The sequence below is a fragment of the Monodelphis domestica genome, chromosome 2 (genome assembly GCF_027887165.1).
Source record: "Monodelphis domestica isolate mMonDom1 chromosome 2, mMonDom1.pri, whole genome shotgun sequence".
Taxonomy (NCBI): domain Eukaryota; kingdom Metazoa; phylum Chordata; class Mammalia; order Didelphimorphia; family Didelphidae; genus Monodelphis; species Monodelphis domestica.
In genome coordinates this window covers 155,274,025-155,283,239 of record NC_077228.1, presented here as the reverse complement: position 1 = coordinate 155,283,239, position 9,215 = coordinate 155,274,025, and positions in this window count along the sequence as shown.

Genomic DNA, 9,215 nt, shown 5'->3' with positions numbered 1-9,215 from the left:
CTCTTACACCTTGTAGCCAATACACAGTATTGACTCCAAGATGGAAGGTAAGGGTTTTAAAAACAAACAAACAAACACATAATGGCACAGTACAGGTTTTCTCGTTAGTAATCGGGGATATTTTTCCACTAGACTGCTTTAAAATACCAAGACTTTTTCTTGAAAAGCATAAAATATTAAACCATTATCACTACATTAATACATTAACCAGAATTAGCTTATCAAATTGGCCAGCCAGCCACCTAGGAAGACCTTAAGAGAGAAAAGCAGTCTGAGAAGTTAGGGGAAATAAGCTCATGGAGCCATGTTGTTCTCTCAGAGATGGTATGCCCAAATGGGCCACCAGACTAGGAGAACTAGAGCAGATAAGTGTGGCAGCACTAAATGCTTGGGGAAAGGCTTACTTGACAAATTTACCAAGGTTTGGTCCAACCTGATTACACAAAACTGAATTTGCCCAATATTGAGAAGCCAAGTGACAGAGATACTGTAGTACAGTTCAAAAGGTTAGCCTGTTTTGTGATCATAGGAATAAGGTGTGAAAAAGGACTTCCCTGCTAAAGAAGCAGCATGAGATCAGCATCGTGACTCTGAAGCTCGGGATTCTGGGTTTGTTACTAGTCTGTGTATGCCCCCTGATGGACAATGTGTTCATCATAACTGCAGCTCAGATCACATCCACCTAGGACAAATATTTAACTTCAGCTAAATTGAATGTTCTTTCTTTCCCATGTGAGCTGCCTGGACCAAGAGTGAAGACTGACTTAAATGCCAGCTAAAATCCCAGATAAATCTACATACCTTTACTTAACCTGATCATTTCATACTTGAGGGTAGAATCATAGGATTTAAGACTGGAAGAGCACTTTGAGGTTATCTTTAACTCCTTATTTCACACACACACACACACACACACACACACACACACACACACACACAGAGAGAGAGAGAGAGAGAGAGAGAGAGAGAGAGAGAGAGAGAGAGAGAGAGGAGAGAGAAAGAGAGAGAGAGAGAGAGAGAGAGAGAGAGAGAGAGAGAGAGAGAGAGAGAGGAGAGAGAAAGAGAGAGAGAGAGAGAGAGAGAGAGAGAGAGAGAGAGAGAGAGAGAGAGAGAGAGAGAGAGAGAGAGAGAGAGGAGAGAGATAAAGGCCACAGATATTAAGATCATCCGAGTTCACAGACACTAATATGGGACCATGGGCAAATCACTTTGTTGTTGTTCATTTGTGTCTGACTCTTTGTGACCCTATTTGGAGTTTTCTTGGCAAAGATACTAGAGTGGTTTGCCATTCCTTCTCCTGCTCATTTTACAGATGAAGAAAGTGAGGCAAACAGGGTTTAGTGACTTGCCCAGTGTCACACAGCTAAATAAATGTCTAAAGCCAAATTTAAACTCAGAAAAATGAGTTTTCCTAACTCTATCCACTGTGTCATTTAACTGCCCCATTATAACATGAGACATTAAAATAAGAGATTGATATGAGAAGGTGGAGAAATGGCCATGGAAAAAGAAAAATGTGGGTTTAAAGGCTTCTAGCACAAACTAACTATGTGACTCTGGGCAAGTTACCCAAATTTTTAGTGCTCCAAAGAGCTAAGTTTCAGAGAATCTGCCAACCTGCACTGATGAGGGAGTCTCCCTATCTAGGAGTTCAATATGCTAATGAAATTACAAATTCAGTCCCTTTTCTCATATTTTTTGTTATTATCTGTACAACTGGTTCTAAATTTGATGCTGACGATTTTTTGTTGTTGTTGTTGTTGACCATTGCCAAGGACTAGCCCAAAGGCTACTCACTTTGATTTGCTGCGCACCATTTCCTATAACTATTAATACTCAGTTTGTTTAGTAACTATATATATATAAGGTTAGGGCCATAATCTGACCCGTGGCCAGCCCTTTTTTAACTCTTATATTTCTTACACTTAGTATGTCCATAACAGAACTCATTATCTTTCCCCTAAACCTTCCCTTATTCCTATCTTCCCAGTTAGTATAAAGTCAACTCACAGACCTTCAGGCACTCCACCTGAGAGCCATCCTGGATTCCTCCCAATCTCTCACCATCCAAGCTATTGGCCAAGGCCTGCTGGTTTCACGTTTTCATTATAGCCTGAATCTGTCCCTTTCTCTCTCTGACATGGCTACTACTCTAGTGCAAGTTCTCATCTCATTCCTTTATTTGAAAGAAGTTACTGTCTTTAGCCTCTTTTTGCATCTCTATCACTTAGCACATTGCTTGGAATAGAGTAGGCATTTAACAAATATTTACTGAGAAAGAGTCTCAATCATACACAGTCAAAAGGTCTTGGAACTCTGGAGAAAGGATTCACAACTAGATTAATGTTGCACAAAAATCATATTTGGATGTCAAAGAACTTTGATCATGTCTCATGCATTGTCTATAAGTTACCAATTGAGTTAAGGAAGGGAGCTTTCCAGAAATGGGAGTGTGTGAATTTCTGCCACGAACCCAAAAAGGAACCATGTTGGCTAGAGGACTCAAGTTCAGCTATACCACTTCCATACACACTCCCACTTTTAGTAAAAGAGGATCTTTCATTTTTGAAAGTCCAAAAAATGGTGGACTTTCCCAACTTCAATCAGTGTCCCAAATGGCATTTCTAAGATCAAATGGAGGAAAAGTCTACCTTATCAGGAGCCAATGATAGACTGAATTCACTGTTCTACAAGAAGCTCAGAAAAAAGACTACAAGATGCCTTTTTAAAAAAATAATTTTAAGAAATTCTAATTTAGCTTAATTAGAATTTAATTTTAATATGACACTCTTATAGCTAAAGACAGAAAGATAAACAAGGAAGCAAAATGAACAGATCGCTGAAGAAATTATATTTGAAAGATTTGTGGTGTTTTCAAAATGGAGTGATAAAAGAATGTACATATTTCTTGACAGTTCTTGGTACCTTTAAAAATAGACATTGTACTTAAGGCACAGAAAAAATGATAAATATAAGAAGCAGAGATATTAAACACATCCTGTATAAACCACAACATAATAAAATAATTGATAAATCCAAAAGTAGACAATGACATTCTGAATAATGACTAGGTCAAAAAAATCAGTCATAAAAGCAATTAACAAAAAATGAAAAAGAACCAGGAAAATATTATTCACAGCAACATAAAGGGGTAGAGAGATAAAACGAAACTGAATTCTAGTAGTTACTACAAAGTTTTGCCTTAAGGAAAAGATGACTAAATGCATACACACAATCCTTCCTAGAATGGGATTAGTGATGGGATGATGAATATAGTATCATATGCTGTTTCCACACTGTCAATATGCCAGAGTCTCTCTATGGCCTCTAGCATAAAATACAGATGATGGATTAATGAAATGTGATATCTAGGTTCTTTTTTCAGTTGTAGATTTCAAATAATCCTGTTTCTTAAATTATCTCTACTTGTGTTTTTTTCTAGGTTGTTTTTTTAAAAATATATCTTATATTTTCCTTTATTTTCTCATTTTTATTATCTCTATTCTCTTTATTTCTCTATTTCCTTTATTTCTCTATATTCTCTATTTCCTCTATTTTCTCATTCTTGCTATCTCCCAGAGTCATTTCTATTTGCTCCATTCTAACTTTTAGGTCATTGATATTATGATAAGATTTTAGACCTGTTAATATATTGATCCCTTACCAAGTCTCATTTCTTTGGTTTTTTAAAAATTCTTATATCATTTCTTCAAATAATTCTAATTATTCTTGTGGATGATATTTTTTCCCTTTGAGGTTCTAAATATAGGTAGTTGTGAGTTATGCATAAGGAGAACTTCTTGAGTATTCTGCAAATGGAAAAAAAGGAATTGTTGGACATATGTGCTCTTGGTCATATGTGCTCTCCACTTTCACCTGGGCTATTTATATTAATATATATTAATTAATTCCCTTTTTAAATTAATTATCTATCCCTTTTTAATTAATTAATTAATATCCCTTTTTAAAAGTTACTTAAGGCTGAATGACCAAATTATTCTCAAATCATAATCTTGGGGTAGCACAACAATCCACGCAAGAGCCATAGGCAATAGAGAATCACCCCTGACTCTTCATGGGTACTCCTAGAATTCTGAGGGGAAAATGAAGCCAAGTTCTAGATATCCAATTGTAAATTGAATATAAATATGAATAATAAGAATGTGAAATGGAATGGGGATTCCCCAGAGCACAAATACATGGACTACAACTCTTTTTCATGACCAATAATATGGGAAAGCAGTAAAAACAACAATAGCCAACAGACTTTCAAAATAACTGTTCTTTATTGTTGTGAAACTATTAATGCCATCCTAAATTACTGCAGCATTCAAACTACAGGAATTGAAACAGACCCCAAAAGCCTAAACATCGAACACCACAAAGAGCCTCCCACAGGCAGATAATTAATTATAGGTTGTTTTAATGTCTTTTAAAGTAATTAAAATATCCCCATCAGTGGCATAGCTTCCAAGTTATGCTTTGCATGTAAAAGGTCCTCAAAAATTTTGGTTCGTATAAATTCTTCAGTGGAAAGAGCACTGGAATCCAATTACTTATTTTTAAAATACTTACCTTCTCTTAGAACTGATACTCAGTATTAATTCCAAGGCAGAAGAAGAAGGGTAAAACAATCAGGGTTAAGTTACTTGCCCAAGGTTACACAGATAGGAAGTGTCTGAGGCCACATTTGAACCCAGGACCTCCCATCTCCAGGTCTGGCTCTCTATCCACTTGGACACCTAGCTGCTCTCAACAACTTGATTTTAATTTTTAATTTTGATCAACATTTCTAATTGCTTGATCAAGCAGACTGTGCATCTGTGTTGTTCTCCTCCCAGGGTTCTCAACATCACATTCCAATATCACAGTTTCTGTGACCTCTGAGTAAAAGTCTATTCATTTGCCCTAGTTACTTTCTGCATCCTTATCACCATGGCAACTGTCTCTGGTAGACAGGAAATATTTTCAAAAGATAGAGTTATTGTTATAATGAAATTATTTGTTGAAAACATGGCAAATTTTTCCATGGTAGAAGCATAAAATTAAGTCACTGAAAGTAAGAATTAGAAAATAAATTTGAAACTATTCAATAGTCTTAAAATGTTATTATGGACTTCATGTTGCAAACATTTGCTGCCAAAACAAAATTATCTAAAAGAAGTTAAATGGCTAAGAATAATGATCCCCAATTGTCTTATTAATAAAGGAACAAGAAAATGGCATTTGTTGATATTTTATAACTTTGGGTTTATAGTTTGATCCTTTACAAAACCATAACAATTTGAATATGCTGCCACCAGATGGTGGTGCTTTGATTATGTGATCTAATCTAAATGGAACTATTTGCTCAAGATCTATCACAGATCTATAGCCATGACTTTTTTTTTTACTACATTTATCAAAACAATAGCTCTTTATTTAAATAGGTCAAGCACAAGGAACAATGAGTAAATTGCCACATTTGAACAATGCTCACTTCACAATTTTGTTATCAATATTAATAACTGACCCCCAAAAAATAATAAACAGAAAAATAAAAAGTAAAAGCTTACACAAAACCCCTACCATTTAACAAGGCAGAAACAATAATATTAACTTTAAAATATGCAAAAAGCATACTTTTTTCTACATCCCCTTACAAGCATGTCTGAAATATTGCTTTGACCTCTGCCTTTCCCTTTATTTTTCATTCTCTTGAAAAGGCCAATTAACAAATATTGTTTAATGTATGCTCTATTCCAGACATTGGGTCAACAATTGGGATTTCAAAAATAAAATTCAAATAGTCCTTGCCATTTAAGAGTTTTGTTCTATTATATGATATGACACTGTAATCAACATATATACAGTTTTGGTTCTTCAGATTTAATTATCTAATACCTCATAAAGATATTATCATTTTTACATTCTATTGTTCTATTACTTTAACATACTATAATTTAGCCCTTCTCCACATGTTGGCCATAGCAATGATTTTGAATTTTTGTTATTACTAATAAAGTATGAATATGTTTGTAAAGCTAAGGACTATTATTCTTTTTAATCTTACATGGGGGATGAAGTCCGATCAAAGGTATTGCTAGGTCAAGAGCTGTGATAATTTGAAGATGGAGGCATAGAGGCAGTGAAAGTTTAGACCTCTGAAAACCCTTCCTCACCAATTAAAAACAAAATGCTTCTAGGGGACTGAAAACCAAATCTAACAACAGGACAGAGCTAAGGAACCCTCCTGCTGGACTCAACTAAAAAGGTACACCCCCAAAACCCTGAATTCTAAAATACTCAGGTTTAAGGGGAAGAAAAATGAAGATCCCAGGACCCCTCACCCATCTACAGTACTGAGCCTCCAGTGGTGGCTGGAATCTCTGGGCTGGCAAGGGCACTAGCCCAGAGGAAGTATCTTGCAGGCAAAGCTGTGCCTGGCTCAGGGATTTGAACACAAGCTGTGGAGAAGCAGCTGGAGGAGAAGTTCAGAGAAGGCAGCCCAATCATAGACACTCCGTATTCCCCCCACCTCCTTCTCAAGGTTTTGGCCTCAGGGCATATCCTGCTCTGAAAGATCAACACCACCCTGGCTTAATCTTATCAATAGTGCAGATAAGAAGCATTCAGAGGACAGGGAAGCTCAAGCTCAAACACCCCTCCCCCACTGAGAGGGGGCAAGACTACAGTCAACTACAGAAACAAACAACAGAAAAAGAAAAAAAATTACATTTGACAGCTTCTATCCAGGCAATGAGCAAAAAGCCAATGAAACAGAAGAAGATCAAGGAACACCAAGCAAAAGCACAGACACTCCAGCGAATTGGACACAGGCTTTGGAAGAACACAAAATACAATTCAAAAAGCAATTAAGAGAGGCTGAATCCAAGTGGGAAAAGAACTTAAAAAGCAAGATAAATCATATGGAAATAGAGGCACTTGAACTAAAATGAGAAAATAGTGTCTTGAAAGCCAAAATTAATTAGCTTGAAAATGAGGTGAAGGAAATGAAAGATGGCCTCCAAAGAAAATCAGAAGAGAAGGAGAAAGATGACCAAAAAAGCCAGAGATGGAATTGAGACGTTAAAAACTAGAATACAACTAGAAGCAATCGACTTCACAAGGCTGCAGGAAACTATAAAACAAAATCAAAAGAATGAAAAAATTGAGGAAAATATGAAACACCTCATCCACAAAACAGAAGATTTAGAACAAAGGTCCAGAAGAGACAATTTGAGAATCATTGGTCTACCAGAAGATCATGACAAAAGAAAAAGTCTGGACATCATACTACAGAAAGTTATCCAAGAAAACTGCCCCAAAATATTAGAGCAAGAGGGAAAAGTGGAGATTAAAAGAATACACAGATCACCCCTGTACTTAATCCCCAACTGACAACACCTAGGAATGTTATAGCCAAATTCAAGAACTAACAGACCAAGGAAAAAAATATTACAAGCTGCTAAGAAGAAGTCATTCAGATACCATGGGACTACAGTGAGGATAACACAAGATCAGGCTGCATCTACACTGAAGGACCAAAAGGCATGGAATATGATATTCCAGAAAGCAAGGGAACTAGGTCTAGAACCTAGAATAAACTCCCCAGCAAAACTGACTATATTCTTGCAGGGGAAAGTATGGCCATTTAATAAAATAGAAGACTTTCAAGAATTTGTAAAGAAAAGACCAGACCTGGACAGAAAATTTGATGTCCAAGCACAGAGCTCAAGAAAATCATCAAATGGTAATTAACAAAGGGACAAAAACAAACAACTTTTTTAAGGGGCCCAATAAGTTAAAATGATATGTATACCTATAAGAAAAGAGGATTTTGGTAACTCTTATAAATTGTTATTATCACCTGGGTAGCTAGAAGAATTATACTTAGAGGGAACAGTGACAAATTGTATAGGATGAAATGGAAAGACATAAATATGCATATAGATATATGTATACATAAATATACATGTAAAAAAAGAAGAGGTTAATACTAAGAGAAATGGGAAAAGAAACAAAATGGGGTAAATTTATATGTCATAAAGAATCACATGGTGGGAGTGAGGGAGAACACCAATACACTGGAAGGGTAGGGAGGTTGGAGATAGGAAATACTCAATTTTTATGTGCATTGAAATTGACTCAAAGAGGGAAGAACAATCAAATGCATTGGAGCAGAAAATTAATTACACCCTAAAGAGAAATAGAAGGGTAACAAACAGACTGGTGGGAAGGGAAACAACACAAGAGAGGGAGAGGGGGAGAGGGTAGTTTAAAAAGACCATAAAGAAAATAAGAGGGGAATAAGAAGGGGGGGGGATAAAAAGGGAATTAAAATACGGATGGGAATTAAGGGTGCTGATTAAAAATAAAACACTGGAGTAGAAGGAAACAGTTAAAGAAGAAATGGTAGGACTATAAATGGAAATCAAAATGTTGGGATATACACAGCTGGTAATTGTAACTGAATGTGAATGGAATGAACTCACCCATAAAACCCAAGCAAATGGCAGAGTAAAATAGAAACCAAAATCCTACCATATGTACAAGAAACACACATGAGGAAGGTAGACACACATAGGGTAAAAGTAAGAGGATGGAGCCAAATCTATTGGGCATCAACTGAGAAAAAGAAGGCAGGAGTCCAATCATGATATTTGACAAAGCCAAAGTAAAAACATATCTAGTCAAAAGAGACAGGGAAGGCAATTATGTCCTGATAAAAGGCAGTATAGACAATAAAGAATTATCAGTACTTAACATTTGTGCACCAAAAGGCATAGCATCCAAATTTCTAAAGGAGAAGCAAGTGGAGCTCAAGGATGAAATAGATAGAAAAGCTATACTACTGGGAGACCTGAAACTTCCTCTATCAGAACTAGATAAATCAAACCAAAAAATAAATAAGAAAGAGGTAAGAGAAGTGAATGAAATCTTAGGAAAATTAGAGTTAGTAGATATGTGGAGAATAATAAATAGGGACAAAAAGGAATACACCTTCTTTTCAGCAGCACATGGTACGTTCACAAAAATTGACCATGCACTAAAGCATAAAAACATTGCAAACAAGTGCAAAAGAGCAGAAATAATAAATGCAACCTTTTCAGATAACAATGCAATGAAAGTAATAATTAGTAAGGGTACATGGAGAGGCAAATCAAAAATTAATTGGAAATTAAATAATATGATTCTTCAAAATCGGTTAAAGAAGAAATCATAGGAACAATTAA